The sequence below is a fragment of the Geotrypetes seraphini genome, chromosome 1 (genome assembly GCF_902459505.1).
Source record: "Geotrypetes seraphini chromosome 1, aGeoSer1.1, whole genome shotgun sequence".
NCBI classification, from domain to species: domain Eukaryota; kingdom Metazoa; phylum Chordata; class Amphibia; order Gymnophiona; family Dermophiidae; genus Geotrypetes; species Geotrypetes seraphini.
The window spans coordinates 318,380,784-318,406,226 of record NC_047084.1 but is presented as its reverse complement, the minus strand read 5'-3'; positions in this window follow the sequence as shown (position 1 = coordinate 318,406,226).

Here is a 25,443-nt window from a genome sequence, read left to right as displayed (position 1 = left end):
GCACCTTAGTAGAAGGAGCCCTTAATACTAACCAAAACTTAGTACCAGGGGAGCTCAGAATGGTTTACATTCATATATTCAGGTACTCAAGCATTTTCCCTGTCTGTCCTGGTGGGCTCACAATCTATCTAATGTACCTGGGGCAATGGAGGGATTAAGTGACTTGCTGAGGGTCACAAGGAGCAGTGTGGGTTTGAACCCATAACCTCAGGGTGCTGAGGCTGTAGCTTTAACCACTGTGCCAGTCACTTTATTAAAAGAAGGCCTGCTGTGGTCTTTTTCTAGTATGGCCAGCTGTTTGACGTGAGATTGGTACTCCCAGAAATCCAGTCCATCATACAAATTGTTGAAAGAGTTATTTATTTAGGTATTTATATTCTGCCTATCAAGGTTATCTAGGCAGTAAACAGTCAGGTACTCAAGCATTTTCTCTGTCTGTCCTGGTGAGTTCACATTCTATCTAACATACTTGGGGTAATGGAGAATTGAGTGTCTTGCCCAGGGACACAAGCAGCGGCCTGGGATTTGAACCTACAACCTTAGAGTACTAAGTCTGTAGCTCTAACCCAGGGGTGTCAAAGTCCCTCCTCGAGGGCCGCAATCCAGTCGGATTTTCAGGATTTCCCCAATGAATATGCATGAGACCTATTTGCATGCACTGCTTTCATTGTATGCTAATAGGTCTCATGCATATTCATTGGGGAAATCCTGAAAACCCGACTGGATTGCGGCCCTCGAGGAGGGACTTTGACACCCCTGCTCTAACCACTAGGCCACTCCTTCTTCCTAGGTTACTTTTAACAGAGATTTGGATGTTTTACAGTGGGTTCCTTTTGATTTGATCAACAGATCCTAGACACAATTCCCTGGATTCTATTTATGGTGCCCAGATTTGGGTGCCTACATTTGGGTAAGATCCCAAGATGTACATGTAATTTAATTGGCTAATGAGCCACTGAGCAACAAGTGGCCAGTAATAAGTTATTGATTAAAATTGGCACAAACTAGGATTTGTACATACATTTCACTGTAAGCTATTCTATTAACACATGCTGCCCAAATCCCATTACACACAACTCAAAAGGGGCGTGGCCATGGAAGGGGCATAGACGTGTCAGGGACATTCTAAAAAGGTGAGTGTGTTGTTAAAGAAAGCTGAGTGTTTGTCAAACTGGGCACCGACATTAACACCAGGTTTCGGCAGGAATAAGGACTAGATACACTAAAGTCAATGATTGTCGCTAAACCTGTTTTCACAGCTTTAACAACGATCGCTTTACCGACCCGATGTACAAAACGGCCCACCGTATGCTTTTCCCCTCAATCGCCCATTTTCTGATCTGGCCATGCAAATTAGCTAAAACCCCATGCAAAGTAGCCAAGCTATTGATGCACAAACATCACTTGGCTACTTAAAATATAAGAACATAAGAATTGCCGCTGCTGGGTCAGACCAGTGGTCCATCTTGCCCAGCAGTCCGCTCAAGCGGCGGCCCCCAGGTCAAAGACCAGTGCTCTAAATGAGTCTAGCTTCACCAGCCTCACCTACGTATGTTCCAGTTTAGCAGGAGTTTTAGCTATCAGAAAAAAACGACTGGTCTGGGTGTTTTTTCAATGGCACAGATATTTTGTGTGTGTTACACATGCAAAATATCTGTCCCATAAAAAAAAAAAAATGAAAAAAAATTCCTCCACTGCTGATGACGGCTCTCTCCAACGAGCTCCAATGAACATGGCACCGGAAATCTTCCCCCCCACCCCCACGAGAGAAAATTGGCAGGAGGGATGCCCACTCTCTCCTGCCCCTGGAGGCCCCCGATCCATTCCTTAACCTCCCCCTAACTCCTGAAAAAAAATGGCAGAAGGAATGCCCACTCCCTCCTGCCACTGGATGCTCCCCTGAACCCTCCCCCCCGTACCTTTGATAGATGTTAGGAGCTGGAGGTTGGCATGGTCCCTCCAGGTCTGAGGCTCGCCCATCAAAAATGACAGGCCTTTCCCTCCCCGGTGTACTATGTGATGCACGGGGAGGGGCCTAAGGTCTAATATCTGATGTTTGAGCAAATCAGGACCTTAGGCCCCTCTCCATGCATCACATGGGATACAGAGGGAGGAGCATAAGGCTCCTTCAAAGGAGAGAGTCCTTAGGTGTCTGAACCAATCTGGGTCTTAGGCTCCTCCCCATGCATCACATGGTGCACCGGGGAGGGGAAGGCCCATTATTTTCGATGGGCTGGCCTTAGAGATAGAGGGATCATGCTTCTCTCCAGCTTCCAACATCTATCAAAGGTACAGGGGGGTTCGGGGGAGCATCCAGTGGCAGGAGGGAGTGGGCATCCCTCTTGCCATTTTTACTCGGGAGGAAACGAGGAGGATATGGGATGGTTGGGGGGGAGGTCGGTGGTATGGGGGGTCCAGGACTGGGTAGGGACATGGCATGGGGATATTCAGCCAGGCAGGAGGGAGTAGGCATCCATCCTGCCATTTTCGCTGCCATGGGGGGAGGGTGCGGTGCTGGTTCAGGGGGGTCATTGGAGAGGGCCATCAGTGCAGGGGGGCTTTTTTCTTTTTGTTAATGGGGCAGATTGTGCTTGTGTAACAGCGATGACAAGAGGCTGCTTCCCCTCTCACTGCTGTTAGGACTCTACACATGTGTCAATCGTTCACTGAGCAATTGATCCGTGCAAATCATTTGCATGCAAACTTGGTAGTGCATCGTTTGCTGGCCCACAATCGTCCAGAGAATCAGACAACAGCGATCTAGTCTGTATCTTTAGTGCAGGCCCGAGTATATATAGTAAAATATCATTTAGAAAACATTCAAGGCACAGTTTTGACATTTAGAGCTAGACCTGGTTTAACAACAAATAAGTACCAAAAAGGTACATAAACTGACCAGATAACCAATGGAGGAATGACGGCATGACCAACTTCCCACCCCCCCTAAGATGTGGATGAAACAGTACATACTAGCCTGTATGATAGCTTCAGATGTTATGGCCAGTCCTAGTAGACAAGCAAGCAAGATCCTGGAATAGCCTAGAGGGCGTATAGTCAATCATAGAGCTGGGGAGTCAGGCCCTTGCCCCACTCTAACTACTACACTTATGGTGGAATATGTGAGCCTTCTAAAATCTACCCAAATCCTACTGTACCTATATATAGGTGACACCAGCAGGACTAAAGGCTATTGGTATGATGTTCAGTTAGGTCCAATAGGCCAAACCCTACTGTACCTATATATAGGTGACACCAGCAAGCATAAGTGCTATTGGTATGGTATACATTTGAGTCCAATGGGTTTTAGGTGGGTTTTGGAGGGCTCACCATACAATATAAGGGGGTTATAGTGAGATGTTTACCTGGACCTTTTTATGTGAAGTTCACTGCAGTGCCCCCTAAGGTGCCCCATTGCTCTGCTGGGATGTCTGTATGGCCAGTCTACTAAAAATGCGCCCCCCCCCCCCCTACATCCCAATGGCTTGTTTTATGCATTTTTCTTTTGGACTTTTTTTTTTTTTAATGATTCTAAAAGATAGATGCACTGAGGACAAACACATCTGAGAGATGGCCCTGTTCGAAACAAAAAAGATGTGTGCTGTTTTGAAAATGGTCATGTTCACTACAGGATTGTGGGACTTCTGAAAAACATCCAAACTCGGATTTGGCCGTCATATTTGAAATGCCCCTCCAAATGTATGAGTTCCATTTTGAAATTCCTATGGATGACAGATAAATAAGTCCACTTGCAATAATGCATCTACGATCTTCCTGCATTTTCAAAGTACAATGTGGACAAAATACATTGGAAATTGTTCTTACCTTTATAAAAGGAAAGTAAGCCAAAACACAGAACAACTTTGGCCAGAGATTGAAAAATAGTTTTGCATTAAAAGGATGATTAACTTGTCCTTAATTTTTGCTGAGCTGATTCCAAAGCATGGCAGTGCTTGCTAGAAAATTCAAGAAGTTTAAACACCTGTAAGAATTCTGAAGACAGAATAGACTTAGCAACGGTGTTTATCATTTGGATTATAATGAAAAAAAAAAATGCTCATGCTGCACTAGTTAAGAGTCAAGTGATAATGAATAGTAATCATACTTATTTTCATTGTCAGGGTAAGACCAGCCTTTACCATGCAGATTTCTAATCATGAAAGCTAACATTTTAAATAAGACGCAATGAAGACAGACATTTCAGCTTTTCAAGTGGTACTTATGCCTCTGAATATATTTTTAATTATTCCTTGTTACTACTCACCTGCAAATCCAGCTTCCATTTTAATTAGTTTTTGCATGCTTAAAAGCATCCCCTGTTCAGAAACACTTTGAAGGAGTGAACTTTTCATTATTTGCAATTCATTTGGAGTCTGGCTTCAGAAGGTAAAACTTCCTTAGGCTAGGGTTGCTATATTTTCCTTCGGGAAAATCTGGACCCATGACTACGCACCCGGTACCACCCAGTTCTACCTCTGTCATGCCCTGTTTCATCCCCAGCCCCGCCCCCAGATGGCATCCACGCATGCGTGGCCACAATGCAATGATGTCACCACGTTGCGTCCATTCAAGCACGGATGCCCCTTCCCAACATGATTTTGTCGGGAAGCTTTTCAAAACCCAATCAAAGTGCCTGGTTTTGAAAAACTGTCTGGACCCCTGGACATGTCCTCAAAAGGAGAACATGTCCGGGGAAATTCAGATGTCTGGCAACCCTACCTTAGGCTGAATTCTATGGCTATGAAGATAGGCCCTGTTTCTATAAATGGTACCTAGATAGGTAGCACCTTGACGATTTCCACGTGGAACTTAATTTTTTTTATATAATTGGCTCAATTGGTGTCAATTTAGAAAACACACACACAAAAAAGATTAAGTTCTATGTGGAAATCAGCATGGCGCCCAAAGAAAAAAGTAGATGTGGTTAGGGACGGAGTTTGGGCATGGAAAGCATTAGGTGCTGGTAGGCGCCTACATTAGGGGTGGGTATTTTAGGCCAGGAAAACCCTGGCCTAATATACTGATGCCTAGGTTGTAGGCGCTTACTGGCACCTAACTCAATTTAGGCCCCAGTAGGTGTGATTCTACCATTTGACCTTGTCCTATGCCTTAAGTAGTCCTGAGGAGGGCCAGCTTGGTTTACCTGGACAGGTACGGGTGATAAAATGAGCAAACATGAAATAATAAAAATTCAGCTATTACACTTTCTCACATTGTACCAGGATTTACTAGTTAGAAAAACCTGTTGATAGATAGGGCCTAATCCAAGAGCAGGTGAGAATGTGGATTAGTAGCTATAAATGAAAAATTGGATAAACTGAAATATAATAATCAGAAATACAAAAGTAAAAGAAGTTAACATATTGATTTGACACATGTCTCATGTGCTTGAGGGTACAGGAAGGCAGACTGAGACATTCTGTGATTGATAACCACCATACCAAATGTACCCAGATGGAAAAGCTTAAGTTTTATAGGGCTTCTTTGTTCTGAAGAGTGACCAGCCTGAACTAGGCCAATCCTCAGGGACATATAGGCAGACAGGAGTTGGCTTTTGACCTGGTATCCATATACCAGGGGGCCCTAAGGTTGCCATGACTTGAGTTTTGCTGTGGGAAAGACAGATCGAAACCATATGTGTATCATTTTATGTATTGATCCAAAATTAAGTTCTAGTAAGTTAGTAAGTCAGTAAAATTGCATAATAGGAGTTTATGTAACTATTGGTAATAAGTTAACAAGTATAAGTTAACAAGTATAGATTAAGAATATATTTTATTTTGATCTTCATATATCTGAAATCCTGAAGAGATCCTGATAAGGCTACAGCTGGTGTTTGACCTCTGACCTTGAACAACTTTTTTCTACTCGTAGAATTGATGGGAGGGGGAGCTAACTGCTCTGTCCATCTTTTCATTGTTCAGTCTTAGTGAGACAGAGAACTCAGTATAGAAAGGACACACTGATTTTTTACAGGAAAGGATTTAAAAGCTGAATAGTTTTGTGAGTATATTACAATATCTGTCTATGTATTTCTTCTTTTTATAAAATATGTAAGCTTAATGTGAGAATGTAACTTTTTAGGTATAAGAATGTTATTTGTGACACGCCTATATGAAGCTAGCCTTATATGGAAATAAATAATGTGGACCAATTAGATTGCAGATAGATTGTAACGAAGGAATGTCATCATTTAGGATATATATGGATGTGTAACTGGTAAAACGGAATTTATTATGAGCAAGGCCAGCTTTTGGCTTCTATAATAATTCTCATGATGCAAATGATAATCAATTGATAATTAATTGATAATTCTTATGATCTAATATTGATAACTAATAAAAAATAATATTTTGGATTTTATATTTTCCATCATTATTTTTGTCATTTCATTTTACAACCCTAGAATAGCTATAAGTACGCTTGTGTGCAATTATCCTGATCACATTTTAGTAACATGCGGTAGGCACCATTTACCTAGGCACCTAACTATTTAGACGCCATTTATAGATTCAGGCCCATTCAGCTTAGAAGGCTAAATGCCGCGATCGTGGGGGGTTGAGGGGTGGAGGGTTCCACCGGCAGGAAGGGTTGAGCACCTTCCTGCCGGCGATCATGGGGGGTCTTTTGGCAGGAGGGGTTGGGCACCCTCCTGCCGTGATCATCAGGAGGGGGGAGAGGGGGGTGTTCTACCGGCAGGAAGGGTTGATTAGACAGCTGTAGGATGCCTACAGCTATCTACAATCAGAACGCAGTTTGCAGAATCCGGGCCTAAGTGTCCGGTGGTTGCATCTATAACTGCCTTCAGCTCTCTCCTCCTCCAGCACCAGACACAACAACCATCTTACATCAAGCAGTCACCACCAGGAGAGGTGCCACATTTTGCAAGAGTTCACAAGATTACATACACATGCACAAGCTGCACTACCTCCAATGGTTGCCTTACATTCTGGAATGCTGCCCGCCTCACTGCTGTAACCTCATGCAAGTGTTTCCCTGCATCTGTATGTGATTGTCCTCTCCACTCCACCTCACAATCATGTACAGACACAGGAAAGTGCTTGAGTGAGGTTACAGCAGTGAACATAAGAACATAAGAATTGCCACTGCTGGGTCAGACCAGTGGTCCATCGTGCCCAGCAGTCCGCTCCCGCGGCAGCCCTTAGGTCAAAGACCCAATTGAGTCTAGCCTTACCTGCTTATGTTCTGGTTCAGCAGGAACTTGTCTAACTTTGTCTTGAATCCCTGGAGGGTGTTTTCCCTATAACAGCCTCCGGAAGAGGCGGGCAACGTTCCAGAATAATGGTAACATACCGAGGGCCTCAAAATAGTACCTAGTGGGCCATATGCAGCCTCTGGGCCATGAATTTGAGACCACTGCTGTAGGATGTCCTGTTGTCCACATAATGCTGTACGGCGTCCTTTTTTTTTTTTTTTTTGCTGTGTTAGGTACACACTAATATAGCTTAGTAAAAGGGCCCCTGTCTGAGAAAATACAGATGCAGGCCATGATTTCAGAAGGGCGAGTTTGCATGTGTAGATAAATAATAAAGGGTTAAATTCTATGTATGGTGCCCCCCTCAAAAAAAAAAACCAACAAAAAATGGCACCTCTCACCCTCGCTCCGCCACTTCAAAAAGGGAGCAAAATTTCTCTCTGAAGGAGAATGACCTCCTGGCAGTAGCAACGGTGAGCGTTGGCAACTGAGTGATCCAGGATTAAAATCTGATGCTATGCCTCCCATATATGCTGGAACTGAGGCGACAAAAGGATGGCAAGCCGTTTTAGGGGTACAACTTACCACCCCTTGCAACCCATAGCAAAGCCTATGTTCTGAATTCCTCATGCTGCCAACAATCAGCTGGATTAAGGTGCATGCTTAATATGTCTGTGCTTTAGTCTGGCCCTGCATTCTCATGAGCAAGGCAAGATAGCTTGTATAGACTCTCTTGTATAGACCATGCCTCCCCACTCCTTGCCAAACTTCACTGGCTCCCAATAATCCCCAGAATCCATTTCAAATGTTCCTGCCTGGCTTTTAAGATCATTCATGGCATCCTCCCTCCTCTTATCCCTCTGTCGTTCAACTCCTCCAGTCCCGACTCCTCCAGAACTGCCCAAAGGTATAAACTAGCCTTCCCCTCCCTACACGGCATCCACTATGCAGGCAAACTGGGAAAATCCCTTCTCTTCAAAATCACAGGTCTTTGGAACGACCTCACCTCCCCATTGCGGAACCTGAGCTCCCTTCAGTTATTCCGCAAACAACTGAAAACTTGGCTTTTCAGCAAACCATAACTCTATCCTTCCCCCCTTTCTCCCCTCCTTCTTCACATAAGTTCATGTAATCCTTTTTTCTTCCTCTCTACCTACTATTTTAAGTTCTTGTAAACCGTGCCGAGCTCCATACTCATGGAGATGATGCGGTATATAAACTTAAGGTTTAGATTAGATTAGATTCATTCTCCTGCATTCTTTAATTTTCTCAAAATTAGACTATGGCGATTCCATTCTTATAGGTCTTCCACTCTACAAACTTCATAGGCTTCAACTTGTTTAAAACACTGCAGTTTGCCTTCTTTATCATTGATCTAAATATGACCACATCACTCCATATTTATAACATTACATATAGGATTCCATTTAAGTTAAACTTTCTTTCACTTCAAATTTTCTCTTCGGGTCTATCATCTTTTCTAACTAAGTTTCTGCTCCCTTACACAACAAGGATGAGCCTTCACTCTTCACAAAAAAACACTTCTTCAGCACAATTCTGTAATGGACACTTACGTGTGATTGACATGCCTAACTTTAGAAGCCTATTTTTTTTTAGGTGCAAATTACAGAATCTGGTCCTAAAAGTCTGCTTCATTTTACTAACTGATCTACAATTGTGAGGACCTGGAACACTTCACATGAATGCAGTGAGCTATTCTTTTAAAGTTATGTGTGGAATTTCATGAATGCCACTTGGATAAATAATGTATCCCTTTTGAGCTTTATCGACAAAAATGTGGTAAGATTTTGCAGCTACTGAGCATAATTACCAAAATTAATGTGTGGTAATTGCAAATCCTCTGGGTTAGTCATTGGAGTTGTTCCCAGCAGTTTCTCATGCAGTTAGCACACATAAATATTTTTTAATGTGTATTAATTGCATCACAAATATCATGATATAGGTAGCTATACTTTTCAGCTGACCCTAACTATACCACATTATTTGCCATGTTACCTGTTAACAAGTGGTAAGTGCATACCTCTACATTTATTGTAAAGCACAATCTCCATTCTGTATATATTTATTCTTATTTCTACCCTAAGAACATAAGAATAGCCTTACTGGGTCCATCAAACCCAGTAGCCCATTCTCACGGTGGCCAATCCAGGTCACTAATACCTGGCCTAAACCCAACATTCCATGCTACCGATCCAGGACAAGCAGAGGCTTCCCCCATGTCTTAATAACAGACTATGGACTTTTCTTAAAACCAGCTACCCTATTCCATGTTAGCCATTATTGCAGCAGATAGAATGCATTAACAGCTAAGGTAATGTGAACTTTTAACACACTGCCTGCATTGACTATTGGTGCTTGTTAATCACTGCATTAATTGCTAGCCCAGATCAGTAAATAAGCTCCTTAAGATTGTTCAGTGACCATTCATGTGAAAACGTATCCTATTGTTTGTTGGATTCAAACTTACTGACCAGATTAAAGTGTGTGCTAACTTGCAAATAAAGACAAATGTTTCATGAAGTCAGGTTAGAAAGGTTCTGATTTAAGTATAGATTTAATCTTTCTGACCTATAGTTTCAAGTTTTATTAAGGTTTGTTGTACACGCAATGTCTAATACTTCAATGCGTAGAACACTTTAAAAATACGTGATAAAACAGAGCAGTTTTATACAATTACATACAAAATATATACGTACTAATAAATAACTGGTACAGAAGGTGAGGGGGGATGAACCACAATCTTTACAGAAAGAGAAGAAACATTTAGGGAAAAACACATATGGTGGGTAACACAAAAGAAAAAAGAGATATAAGGCAGCAATAATCATAGAAAGAAAGAAGATGAATTTACGACCTGCCCCTAGGTCTAATTAGGATCTAAGAGATGTAATGACTGATAGGTTATACTATCTATATTTCAAATTCATCCTTATACAGGAAACTTTTTAAAGAACGCTTGAATTTTTCTAAAGAGGATTCATTACGTAAATATATTGGTAAATTATTCCAGAGTTGGGGTGCTTTAACCGAGAAAATAATAGATCTTCTGGTCCCTATTACTTTTAAAGATGGGATAGTCAGTAAATGTTGTTCTGTTGATCTAAGCGCCCTGAATGGAGAATACAGTATCAAGAGACGATCCAAAAATATCGGAGCATTAGATTGTTGAATTTTAAAAGTTAACAGTATAATTTTAAAAGTTATTCTATGTGTAATTGGTAACCAATGTGCTGCTTGTAGAAGTGGTGTAACCTATAGGTGATTTTATCACTGATTTATCATACTGTCAGCTATAAGCATGTATTGTACATAGTCCAAGCTTGACAATAACCTCATGGTTAATGCATGACATTCCAATGGATAAAAATCTTGCATATTACGGTATTATTAAAAAATAATAATAATTAGCAACTCATATGGAATGAGACCAAATAAACTGAGTGATTATCACAGCAGAGACAGCCAAGCCAGCATTAATGGTGCACGCTGTGTAGCATATGTGTTCTTTCAGCCGCATCCATCTACCTTATCTCCTCTTTCATAAGCCCCATGGCAAGCTTCATACATCAAAATAATCACTAGTTAATTTACAAACAAAATAGCTTCACTGCATTTTAAATATCAAGCTTAGTAAAAGTTGATTTTGAGCTACCTTATAATAAATCTTGAAGTGGAGTTTTCCAGTGCATGTAGCGTAAATTAGAGGCAAAATGAAGGGCATCTATTATATATATATATATATATATATATATTCAATTAGAGGGAAATTTCATAAAACAGCATTAAGATTTTAAGTTGCCTTTTTTGACCCTTAATGCAGCTTAAAGAGCCCTAGCGTCACTTGGCTTAAATTGCCATGGCAATATTTATATCACTAATCAAAAATGGGGAAAGAACTTCACACAAAAATATTAAGGGCAATATAAAATGTAAGAAATTGTGAACAACACCCCTTGATTTCTACAATTCCTAAGAAATATAAAAAATAATCAGTACATAGAATACAAAAAGTTTATTTTTAAGTGTGCTTAGAAACCCAGAGACAGCAAAAGTGTTACTAGTCTGAACTTTAGGCTCAAGATATAATCATTACATACAAGGTTTTCTTATAATCATAGCAAAATCTCCAAAACATGAATAATGTGAAAAAATATATGAAAGAGCTCTTTTTACTTAACTTGGCAATATCAGGGTTCCACATGGATCATGTGTCGACACCTGCTTTAGGGAACCCGATGCAAGGGCTTAGCAGAAAAGCAAACTCCAATCTTTTGAGGATGTCTCAGTGAAAACATTAAAAAATGTTAAAAATAAATCACACGATTTTACTATGCTTCATCAATGCACATTTTTAATTCACTTCAGACAGCATCTCTTGATGCTGTTATGAGAGGATGCTGAAAAGTTCTCAGCCCACAAAACTTTCTAAATTCTGAGTGTTATTTTTGCCACTATAACTGAAAAGGGTTATTTTATTTTGCAAAGTACCAATTTTCAGAATTGTATTGCTATGTTTCGGCATTGTTTCAGATCACTGATTGAACCATGATGATGAAAAGTATAGTGTATTTATGTGTGAAACTCTGAGCCATCATGAAGTTCCTATTCCTGCAGAAGAAAATTCCAAAGGAAATCCATGAATGTGTGATGCAAACATGCAAGTATTGAGTGACAAATGCCCATCATACTCCACAGTGAAGAAGTGATGTGATTTTGAGACTGAAGATGCAGCAAGGTCTGGGAGACCTCATACAGTGTCAACTCCTGAAATTGTTGATCATGTCCATGACCTGATTTTAGCAGATCAGCAAATATCGGCTAATTTTAAACTAAACACTAACGGGACTTAAGGAAACAACCAGGGAAGAGGGGAGAAATACAATATATAATAGGAAAGAGGAACATAAAAGTTTAGTACATGAGGGGGAAGGGATACTTCCTCTACCATGGTCTGGCATTTCTCTCTCTCACGCTCCCCCCTCATTTCCCTTCCTTTCCTGATTTGGCATCGCTCTCTCCTTCCCTTTCCCCCTCCTCCCTCCTGTGGTCTGACATCTCTATCCTCTCCTCTCCTTCCCTTATAAACATAAACAAAAAATTCACTTCTATACCGCAATTATCGCTAAGTTCTATTCAGTTCATAAAAGATTGTAAGTACAAAAGATGAAAATGGGAAACAAAGCATGCCTAATTTCCAAAAGATTCTATGAAAAGGTACATTTTTAAAGCATGTTGAAATTGTCAACCGACATAGGGGTCCTTTTACTAAAGCACGCAAACCGATTTAACGCGAGAGCGCTAAATCAATTAGCGCATGCTAAATGAGTTAGCGTGCGCTAAATCGGTTTGCGCGACTTAGTAAAAGGACCCATAATTAGGAAATTCAAATCCTTATCCCATAATGCCGCTTGGAAGGACAGCAGATGCTGTTGAAATCTTTTAAATTTACAACCCTTAGTGGATGGAAAAGAAAATAGTGTGTGAGATTTCCTGGAGTGTTTAGAGCTATTAATTGTAAATGATTTCAAGAGATATTCTGGGATTAAGCCTGCCAGTGCCTTGAAACAGAAAGATCCAAACTTAAACTTAATCTGCGTTTCAATCAGTAGCTAATGTAGTTGTTGATAGTAAGGTGTAACATAATCATACTTCTTCAGATTATAAATCAAGCGAATCGTTACATTCTGTATAATGCGCAGTCTTTGTGCATCTTCCTGGAGCCCCCAAAAATCTTCAATGTTGCAATAATCAAGCAATCGGAACAAGTTTATGTCAAAGTATGCTCTAATGATTCTTAGTTTCCACAAAGTGTGGAAACCCTTATGTACTATAGAATCGACCTGGTTTTTCATAGTTAAATGTTGATCCAAAATTACACCAAATATCTTAATAGAAGAATGAACAATATTGCTTTTAGCATTTAAGACAATTGATGTAGCGTCTTCCTTCAAATTTGGGGAAGCATAAAAGAATTTAGAGGTCCTTTTATCAAGGCGCGGTAGAGGTATAACGTGCGGAATACCGCGCATTAAACCACCTGCCGCGCTAGTCACTAACACCTTCATTGACGAGGCGTTAGTTTTTTGGCTTGCTGCTGTGGTTAGCGCGTGATTAAATGTCCGACGCGCTAACCCTGCTAGCGCACCTTGATAAAAGGAGCCCTTAGTCTTCTCGGTGTTAATTTTTAAATTAAATTCTACCATCCATGATTTAATGGCCGACAAGATATCTATAACAATTTGATTAATCTGGGAAAAAGAGATGAAAATAGGAATCAAAACCATATCATCTGCATAACTAAATAATTTAGGGTTCCTATTACAAATGTGTGTTAGGGCCTTAATGCGCGGAATAGCGCACGCTAAAATGCCACACGCGCTAGCCGGTGCCACCTCCTCTTGCGCAGGCAGTAGTTTTTTGGGTAGCGCACACTATAGCGCGTGCTAATCCGGTACGTGTGCTAAAAACGCTAGCACACCTTTGTAAAAGGAGCCCTTAATCTTGAAGTTGGACAATCTATCTGCTAGAGATGCCAAATTAATATTAAATAATAAAGGGGACAATGGTGACCCCTGTGGAACACCACAAGGGTTGCTCCAGCTGTTAGAGAACTCATTATTGGGTTTTACTTGATATGTTCGAGGCATTAAAAAAACCTTCCAACCATTTAATGACTTTATCATGCACTCCAATAGCATCCAGGCACTCTAGTAGTTTTTATGATCAACTAAGTCGAAAACACTACTCAAATCTAATTGTAGAATTAGGAGACTGGTACCCTTACTGAAGAGATTACAGAGATTATCCAAGACTGAGGCTAAAACTGTCTCTGTGCTATAACATGGCCTTAAAACCTGATTGCAATCCATGCAAAATGGAAAAATGATCTAAATAATTTAGCAGCAGTTTATATACCAGGCCTTCCATAATTTTTACAAAAAAATGGAATAGATGCAATGGGTCTATAGTTGGCTACTGAAGAAATAGATCCTTTGAGATTTGTTAGAAATAGGAGTATTTATTTTTTATATCCCCAATGGCTTACGCTTACTGAAATACTAGCTAATGTACAAATGCGCCCTGACTTTATGACCTCTCAACAAACTATTCGTCACTGGTCTACTTTGGCTTTACTGAAAGGTAGGGCAATATCTCTTTTTTATAGCATCTTAAGAGATCACACCTTCACCTTTACACCTCAATCCATGAACCATTGGGGCTCTATCCTAAAGACCACGCTTTCTGAAATAGATTGGGAACTCTTCTGGTCATCTACAAATCGCCCTCTATTATCCTCAAGAGTTTCGCAATCAATGTTCTTTGTTATGTGGAATGCAGTATGGACTCCATTTCGAATGTGGAAAGCGAAACTGAAACAAGACCCTACCTGTTGGAACTGTTTGAAAGAGCCTGGAACTCTTGATCACATGCTTCTTCACTGCACTATGGTTCATTCCTTTTGGACTCGTATCTGGGACACCATAAAATCTATTACCAAATGTTCAGAAGCTATTTCCATAGACATTATAATCCTTCGTTCTCAACACCCTTGTTTCGCACTATCAAACTGTCCTCCTAAACTTATTGACACCATGATTGTGACAGCTCTTATGCACATTTTGAAAAATTGGAAGTCACCCACACTACTAGACTACACCTTTTGGTGGAACTCCTTAAGCATGTACCACAAATTCGAATCATATGCATATGAAAAGAACACGATATCTCGTTTATCTACAAATTTGGTGCGAAATAGATCACCTTGGTCATTCTTAGATTCATATGTTCACTCTGCCTTATAGCTATAAGTTAAGTTTGCTTAGTTCTTCGACTTAAAAAACTATCTAATCATTACAGTGCTCAAACGCCAATAATTTTTTCAAAATACAAAGCATACATGGAATGATATAATGTTACCGTTTACCCTTCATGCGATGATTGGGCTGTGAGGTGGTTTTTCTGGGGCTCGCCCCAGTTTTCCCCTCCTTGATTCTGAGCAAGTTTTGGTGAACTGTGTTACATCATTCAATCAACTTTACTCTTTGAACAGGTCCATAGAGTGATTTTTTCTCTTTCTGATATATGCACCTTTTCACTCTTGTTACATTGTGTGTAACTTGTCCCCAATTTTCATATTTGACTAGAGTCTACAGCTTCTCGCTTAGGCAGAGACAGGAAGTAGTAGAAGAGGAAAAACTTCTAGGGCTGCCAAAGGCAGCTTGTTTACTTCACTCACGCTGCCTGTGACCTAAAGAATGAAAGGGTGCAGTGCTGGAAACTAGATAGGGGGGAATTCTGGATAGTCTGCTTGGGCGCCCCAGAGGCCTCAAGGGCCACCATTGGCTCGTGGGCCTTACATTGAAGACCACTGGTATAGTACATTTATTTGTGAACTTGTATATAATTAACAGCTCACAAGGGATTTGACAGAATCTTCCTGTTAGTGAGCTGCATTGTGGACCCACAAGGCTTAAGAGCCAGGTGTGAGAAGACTGGAGAGGGGAGAACTTGGTAGCACAGTTGTTTGTTAAGTTGTGCAGGGCTTTGAAGAAATGTTTCAGGATTAATCATAACCTTCTTTAAGGATGGTGTTTTCTTTTCTTTTCTTTTTTTTTTTTGAGGCACAGGCTGCATATGGAATTGTAAACCTAATTATTTGGGAATTTAGCAGCTGAATAAGAAAAGTTGATCCCTGGCTGATATTGAGTGCTGGGGAAGAAAAACAAACTGAGAAGACTGGCTTTAATTCTAGCAACCCAGTATAGAAATATCCTTCTAGGCAGCTTTTAAGTATCAGGGGTAATAGGGATAGCTCCTGTTTAAAATTTGGTCACATAGAGGGGCAGGAAAATGGGTTCGATATTCGCTTATCTCCCTGTTACACGAAAAACAGATGTGCTGCCTATAACCCTCTATTATTTGGGTGTGATCATGGTCAGAACTGATATAAACCAGAAGGCTGCAGGCAATTATCACATACACTGCACTCCTCTCTCAGACAATGAACCAGACCACTCCAATATTTGTGTTATGAAAGGGGATAAAAATTGTTTAATGTAATAATTGTGATGATTACAATATATTTTCATACAGTTTTTTTTCTGATTCTTCAATTGTATACATTATAAAGTTTGAAATGTCAATAAAGTTAAAAAAAAAAGAAAGTCTTGCAAAGGAATTTGATGCGAGTTAGAATTTGATGATATATTATGTTAAAGTATAAAATGATTGTATTTTATGTTTCACTTATTGTGAGTTTTAAAAATGAATAAAGATTTATATATAAAAAAAGAAAGTCTTGCATAGGAACGGAATGAGATAATAATATTTATTTATTTATTTAATTCATTTTCTATCCTGTTCTCCCCAATGAGCTCAGAATGGGTTATGGGTTAACATACATAATGTATAGTTAACAGGTTACAATTTGCCATAGTTACAAGTACAAGTTTTTCCAGTGCACGTTTTTATCCTAACTTGACACATACTGGAATCTAATACATAATAACTCCAAATAGTGTTTGTTTATTGCCTCTGCAAATCTTTTCACAAGGTAAAGATATAATTATTATTTATTATTTTTATATGCTGCCTGCAAGCCTGAAAGCTATCAAGGCAGTCCTCTTATGACCCTGGAGGGCTCACAATCTGGTTTTTTTTTTTAAAAAATCTCAGGCAATGGAGGGTTAAATGATTTGCCCACAATCACAAAGAACTACAGTGGTATTTTGAATCAGACTCCCCCATAACCATTTGGCTACTCCTCCACTCTCTGAATACCCGATTTTCCTCAATCTTTCTGGATAGCAATGTAGCCAACCACAAAGTATATTCCAAAGAAGGTTGACACAGCAATACTTTAGTTGGTTCAGTCCTGGATCGATGGTGGTTGGGTCCTAAGAGATTTGCTGATGTAAGTGACTTGTAGTTTCATCAGCACCCAGAGCTGCTACAGGATCCTGTATAGATTACAAGATGTTCCTGGGTGCCCCAATAGAAGTTCCCACTAAAACCAACTTCTCCTTTACTCCTTAGCTCCAGGAGTGAGTACAGAAGGTTCTACATTTGCATTGTCCCAATCACAGCATAGAGCTTAAGTGGCTGCCATCCCAGTACATGGGCCGCCTCAAATGTTATCTGTTTAAAGATCAAAAAAGTCTCTCTTGCCATATACAATCAAGAATGCAAAGAACTCTTGAGCAGGCGGTAGTTTTTAGCCAATGCGGGGGTTAACGCTTGATAAAAGGAGTCCTAAACTTAAGGATTGAATGCTTCTTTAAACAGGTAATATTATTAAGTTATAGAATAGGCTGAATGGCAAGCAATCAATTAAGAATCAAAAAAGTCTCTCTTGCCATATACAATCAAGAATGCAAAGAACTCAATGATATTTGCACACTGGGGATATCTCAGAACGCTACTCTGATGGTTTTCTGTCAGCGTAGCAGCACTCCTCACTCAATTCACCCTCTGTATATCAGAGCATCTTGCCACTCTTTATTATATATCAACTATTAACTTGTATTACAACCTGATGTAATGTAAACTTTTTTTTCTTTGTATCTTTATTCTAATTTCTAATCTCAAATATTCATTATATTTTCCATTCTGCACATCTTTTCAAACTTCACGTTATTTTTTAGAACTATTTCATTTCTAGCTTTTATAGCTTTTCAGTCCTTAATATTCATAAATGAACTTAGCTTTTGTTCAGCTGTATATTTGCACTGCTTCCCATCTACGCGTTTCGATCCTTCTTCAGGACGAGGCTAGTGCTGCAACTGAATCAAACAACAAGCATACTTCATCTTAATATACATCCAAAACTAGCCATTTTTACTACATGAAATAATTCAAACATACCAACCTATTGTGTTTCACCATTCATGTTCCAGGCTCCGCCCCCAATATCCGGTACATGTCATTTAAATTTAGTCACTTTGCGGCGCACGCCAAAGGAGCGTGCTTAAGGAGCATGTCTTACTCCTTAATGCGCTCCTTTGTGCGATCCTGCAGTGTGTTCTGGAAATCTTTACAATAAGTAAGTACAAAGTTTGGAAGCCTTGTTTAAACAGAACTGTCTTTCTTTATCTACTCTTTTTTCTGTCTATTGATATACCGTTTAAATTTAACATAATTACGACTCACACTTTCACTTTCTACTCTGATATTATGGATAACTCCTCTTTTCTACCTATTCCAGTTATCTGTGGACATAGGCCACCTAAATCTGATTTCTATCATGCTTCTCCACGTTCCACTGAACGCTTAAATATTAAACTTCTTTCTAACCAAACAGTTTCTTCTTCACAATTTCCATTATCCTCAGACCATACAACTAGACATCTTAACATAGGCTTAATCAATATCCGGTCTATTAAAACCAAATACCATTTAAATTGTGGGAGCAAGATGATAGAATGAGGAATTAGAGGGGTATAATCAAAAGATATGTCTAAGTCCAATTTGGATGTAGGGCACAAGTTGCCCAAAGTCAGCAGTGTCCATTTTTGAAAAGTACGTCCAAATATTCCAAATATTTTTCAAAAATCGTCTATCTGTACATCCTGGCGTTTGATCGTCCAGACCACCAGTACGTCCAGCTTTATACCATATTCTTGTCCATATATTTGTCCAAGTGCCAAACACCAAGAACAAGACCTTTTGGACATGGGAGGGGCCAGCAATGTGATGGACTGGCCACCAAGACATAGCAAGAGAGCAGTGGGGCATCTTACAGGGCACTGTTGTGAACTTCACAAAAAGGGTGCCCTATAAACATCTCACCAGAACTCCCTTATGGTGAGCCCCAGAAAACCTACTATACTCACCTGTCTACAACCCCAATAGCCCTTATGGTTGCAGGTGGCAACTATATGGCAGTACAGTAGGGTTTGGGGGGATATTAGTGGACTCATATTTTTCACCATGAATGCAGTGGTTAGAGTGACTTATGGGCCTGGTCCTCCTCTCTATGGTTCACTAGCCCACCCTTAGACTACTTAAGCCACCTCTCTGCAGCTCTACTAAGCTTTCCTATGCCCGGTGCTGATGTTCTGGAGGTAGGTATGTACGTTTTTATTCCGATTTTTATGGTGGTGGTGGTGGTGTGTGTGTGGGGAGGGGGGGTCATTGATAATTGGGAAAGTGTATGGGGGTCTGTACTTTGTGTCTACTTATCTGGTCACTTTGGATACCTTCTGGGAACTTAGACCTGTTTTTAGATCGCCTAAGTCACAACGTATAAATTCCATCTAGGCAATCTCAGCAAACTTTCAATTATCCCTGTAGTATGCCTAAGGCCCACATCCCACTCACAACATACCCCAACCACTCCTTCAAAAACACCCCTTTGAGCTCTGAGCACACAACAGGATTCAGAGGTCTAAAAAGTCTTTGAATACATCTAAAACCCCGTTTTGATTATCGGCACTTGGACAACCTGCCTTTTGGGTCGTCCAAGTGCCAACTTGGGCGGGTTTTTAGGCGTATTTTTCTTTTGATTATGAGCCCCTTACTATTTAAAGAAATGGATTATAGGCTGGGGTTCATATCTCACAGATGTTCCTTGTGACCTTAGATAAGTCTTTTCACCCAACATTGCCGCAGCAATAGTTAGTTTGTAAATCTGTTGGGCATGTACTTGAATATGGAACTGACTTTGAGAACAGTTTTGGAAATATAAAAAAAGCAGGTGCAAATCTCTTTGGCCAATGTTTCCCAAGACAGTTTTGAAAATGAAGGTGTGCTCCATGTTTTCTTTTTGAGAAATGGTGCAATGTTTGCAGAGAAAAGCACCACAGGCTTTGCATCCTGTCTGATTTTCAATAAGTTCTAGAATGACTGTCTCTGCCTGTGTGTCATGGAGTTTTCAAATACAAGGAAAGCGCTTGATATGGTTTATTTAGATTGTAACACCTTTGAAAGTTTTCCACACGAAGAACTAATAAACTGAGTACCCTCAGTATGGGCCCCAAAGTGACAGACTAGGCCAGGAACTGGTTGAGTCAAAGGTGACAGAGGGTAGTGGTCAATGGTGATCATTCTGAGGAAAGAGATGTTACCAGTTGTATGCCTCAAGGTTTGGTTCTCGGGCTTGTTCTTTTTAACATTTTTGCAAGCGATGTTGTTGAAGGGCTATCTGGTAAGATTTGCCTCTTTTTGGGGATGACACCAAAATCTACAATAAAGCAGATATTCCTGATGGTGTGGATAACACGAAGAAGGACCTAGCGAGAAATTTGGCAGCTAAGATTTAATGCTAAGAAATGCAAGGTCATGCATTTCGGCTGCAAAAACCCAAGGGAACGGTACAGTTTGGGGGTATGTGTCTATGTATGTGACTCATTTATAGAATATATGTCTGTGTTTGATTGAATTCTTAAATGCCTGCAGCTATCTCTATTTGACTGGGATCTTGAATATCTGTTTGTGGTTTAATTTTAGCATGCATCTGACTGTAGCTATATTGTCTGAGTTCTAGCATGGTTGTTTTTATATCACTGATTTCTACTATGCTTCTGTGTGTGCATTTGTCTCTGTATGATTGAGTACTAGAACATCTCTGTTTGTGCTACTGGGTAGGAGAATGAATATGATAAAGGATCCACTTACCAGTTGCTAGTGAAAAACCTGATCATAAGAAAATGCGGGGGTGGGGAGGGTGGAGGGGTCGCTATCAAGAATGATATGATGAACAAAGGGCTCATCTTAAAGCCTCATCTATAAACTGTATGCTTGTTGTTACACTAGACTAGAAGGTGAGGGGCAGAGGGCAGGACTGTATAGTTAAGGTTGAGAGTTTTTCTGTCCAAGGGGTGGTAGCTGTTTAACTGAGTTCCTGCCATACACATCACTAGTATCTTCTACCAGTGGCGTACCTAGGGTATGTGGCACCCGGGGCCCATCATTTTTTGACACCCCCCCCCCCCCCATGTAAAAAAATTTTTTTTTTTTTTTTTTTTTTGCAATAACCATGAAATGGAATAAATGGTCAGAATAGAAACAGGCAGTGAAAATTTTCTTTTATTGAACCTCATATATGTAACCATTATTCCAAACATAACATAACATAAATTATGTCTAAATTGTCATGACATTAGAAGTACATATGGAGTAGTTGCAGGTGATGCTTGGGACAGTTCTGATTGTGTTAGTTCGGTTTTATGTGTTTTTTGAATAGAAGGGTTTTTATTTCTTTTTGAAGGTTTTGCAGTCTGTGGTTGATATCAATTGGTTGTAGAGTTGGGGGTCGAGTGTTGCAGCTCGAATGGCTAGGAGGTTGTCGAACAGTTTTTTTCTTTTGACGTTTTTGGTTGGAGGGTGTGTGAATGGTGCACAAGTTCTCCTATGTCTGTTTGAAGTGGATTGAATTATTTAGCTGAAGAAATTAGTTACCCCCCATTCCACACACATTAATTCTCTTCCATTTTTGTTCCCATTATAAAAAACACTGATAAGTTCCCAGAAAAAAAATACATTAAAATAAGAAGTGAAAACAAAGGCCCCTACAGATGAGAACATAACATAAGAATAGCCTAACTGGGTCAGACCAATGGTCCATCATGCCCAGTAGCCCATTCTCATGGTAGCCAATCCAGGACACTAATACCTGGTCAAAACCCAAAGAGTAGCAACATTCCATGCTACCGATCCAGGGCAAGCAGACACTTCCCCCATGTCTTAATAACAGATTATGGACTTTTCCTCCAGGAATTTGTCCAAATCTTTCTTAAAACCAGCTACACTATCTGCTTTTACCATAACTTCTGGCCACTTCATTTTTAAGTTTAGATCTTTCCTTTCAAACAGAGACCTTGCTAGATGTCAAATACAGCACAAGGTAACTTCACATGGACTTAGCTGTGCAGGAAATGTGAATCTCCTCATACACCCACCATATAGTGCAAAAATGTGCAAAGGTCTGTTTTTTCCTTCAATCACTACATAGCCTAATGCCAAACAAGCAGCGCTGTTACAAACATATTCTGTAGGTCAATGCTAAGGATAACAAAGTTTCCTTCCTTGGACCAGAAGGAGATAAACCACTGGAAGAGATCCCAAAACAACACCCAAAGACCCACTCAGTGTGTGAATCAGTTGAGTGGAGTGGACTAACTGGGGGGTGGAAATGGGCCCGGAGTTTGCTCAGCAGAATTTCCCAGACCACCTCTTCCTCTCAACACATTGACACGCTGCCACCATCACCACTAGGAACACCTCACTGGGTAGGCCAGCTATGCTATAAACTTTATAAAACACATTATTATATTTTCTTATAAAGCACATATTTTAACTGACCTCTCTGACATCCTCAGCCTTTCCATTCACAAAAATAGAAGGAAGAAAAGTTCCCATTTCCTGCTGTCTCATGTCCCCGGCCTATACAATATTTTTTTTCTGCAGACCCTTCAAAAGTCTGACCAAATCCTCGTTTCACTTGCATTATAAAGTACTGAGGATGCCATCTCTCCCCAATCCCAGGTCCTAAAGTCTAAGACAGTAGCGCAAACTAATGCTGCCAGATACAGGAAAAAAAAAATTTTGATTCGATTCAGCCCTATTGAATTGGTTTTTCAATTCGATTTTCCTGCCCAGTTGGGTGATTTTTTTCAAAACTCCTGGTGGGTTTTATAGCTTTTTCACCCCCTTTGGCTTCTCCTAACCACACTGGCGCTGTGGTGTAAATAAAATAAAGAAACAAAAAGGACTTTTCCTCTTTCTGTTAAATCCTAGCTCACGTTTGCAGTCCAACACCAGCTCTGGCAGGATACACATTTCAAATCTGACATGTTATAATCACAAAACAGAAAATAAAATTAATTTTTCTACCTTTTGTTGTCTGGTTATATTTCAAATCTTGTTGGTCCAAGGCTCTGGTTTTCTTCTGATAACTTGCTTGCCAGGGTCTCCTTCTTTCTGCATGCTAACCATCCATCTGCCAACTCTGTCCTCCCTTTCCATTTCCCTTCCCTTCCCAGGAAGTCTGGTATCTTTCCTTTTTTTCATCTCCCTCCACAGATCCACCTTTTCTTAAATACCCTTTCATCCGGCATCTCTCCCTCCTTCCCCACCATCCCAGAGTCCACCATCTCTCCGTTTCTTTTCCTAATTACCCTCCTATCCAGTATCTCTATCCCTCCTCCACACCATCCCTTGTGTCCAATTTCTCTCCCTTTCTGTTCCTTCCCTCCCTAAATCCCATGGTCCATCATCTCTCTCCCTCTCCTCTATTTTCAGACCCATTATTTCTTCCCCCCCCCCAAAGTTTGGCATATGCATGTCTCTTTGAACACCCCCTTCCCTCCGTGTACTTCTAAATCATGGTCCCCCCCCAAAGGCCTGTCCCCCCTTAAAGGTCTGCCTGTCCCACCTTGAAGGCCTGCACCCCCCTTGAAGGCCTGTCCCTTCCCCTTGTAGGCCTGGCCCCCCCTTGAAGGCCTGCCTGCCTGTCCCCCCCTTGAAGGTCTGCACCCCCCGAAGGCCTGCACCCCCCCAAAGGCCTGTCCCCCACTTGAAGGCCTGTCCCACCCCCTTGTAGCTTCCCCCCCCCCTTGTAGGCCTGTCCCCCCTTGAAGGCCTGCCTGCCTGCCTTTCCCCCCTTGAAGGCCTGTCCCCCCTTGAAGGCCTGTCCCCCCTTGAAGGCCTGCACCACCCCCCTCGAAGGCCTGCACTCCCTTGAAGGTCTGCACCCCCCCCCCCCGAAGGCCTGTCCCCCACTTGAAGGCTTGTACCACCCCCTTGTAGCTTCTCCCCCCCTTGTAGGCCTGTCCCCCCCTTGAAGGCCTGCCTGCCTGCCTTTCCCCCCCTTGAAGGCCTGCACCCCCTTGAAGGACTGCCCCCCCCCGAAGGCCTGCACTCCCTTGAAGGTCTGCACCCCCCCGAAGGCCTGTCCCCCCCTTGAAGGCCTGTCCCACCCCCTTGTAGGCCTGTCCCCCCCTTGTAGGCCTGTCCCCCCTTTAAGGCCTGCCTGCCTGCCTTTCCCCCCCTTGAAGGCCTGTCTCCCCCTTGAAGGCCTGCACCCCCCTTGAAGGCCTGCACCCCCCCTTGAAGGCCTGTCCCCCCCCCTTGTAGGCCTGTCCCCCCCCTTGTAGGCCTGTCCCCCCCCCCTTGTAGGCCTGTCCCCCCCTTGAAGGCCTGCCTGCCTTTCCCCCCTTGAAGGCCTGTTCCCCCCCTTGAAGGCCTGCACCCCCTTGAAGGTCTGCACCCCCCCAAAGGCCTACACCCCCCGAAGGCCTGCACCCCCCTGAAGGCCTGCCTGCCCCCCTTGAAGGCCTGCACCCCTTGAAGGTCTGCACCCCCCCCCCGAAGGCCTGTCCCCCCTTGAAGGCCTGCCTGCCCGCCTGTCACCCCCTCCCCCTTGAAAGCCTGCTTGCCTGCCCGCCCGCCCCACCCTGAAGGCCTGATGCCCCGACCCACCCCGAAGGACCGCTCGCCCCCCTGGCCTCCCCGCACCACCTATGAACAGCCGCAGCAGGATCGCGTAGTCAGCGTCAGCAATCCCTGCGCTGCTTCCTGCCCCACGGTCCCGCCCCTCCTCTGACGTCAGAGGAGGGGCGGGATCGCGGCGCAGGAAGCAGCGCAGGGATGCTGACGCTGACTTCGCGATCCTGCTGCGGGCTGCTTCACAGGTGGTGCAGGAAGGTCAGTGGGGCGAGCGGTCCTTCGGGGGTGGCGGGGGACTGAACGGCAAGGCCGGGAACACCCCCTTAGGGCTGGTACCCGGGGCGGCCCGCCCCCCCCCCCCGCCCCCCTCTAGGTACGCCACTGTCTTCTACATAGAAAACTTTAAGAAGGTGGGAAAAAATCAAAGTATCAGCAACATTTTCAGTAGGCAGGCATTTTGGTTGTTAGAACAAAACAAAACAAAAAAAAAGAATAAAACTTCAACAGAGTCATTCCTGATACTAAGGGGTCATTTTACTAAACTGCATTAAAAATGGGCTTAGCATATCCTTATACCGGCCTTTCCCATGCTCTAAGCCAATTTCTACCACAATCTTGAAAAAGGCATTTGTTTCATTAATGGCCATGCACTAATGATGGCATTAAGGGGTAGCCCGTTCTCATGGTGGCCAATACAGGTCACTAGTACCTGGCCAAAATCCAAGGTGTAGCAATATTCCATGCTACCAATACAGGGCAAGCAGTAGCTTCCCCCGTGTCTTTCTCAATAACAGACTATGGACTTTTCCTTCAGGAACTTGTCC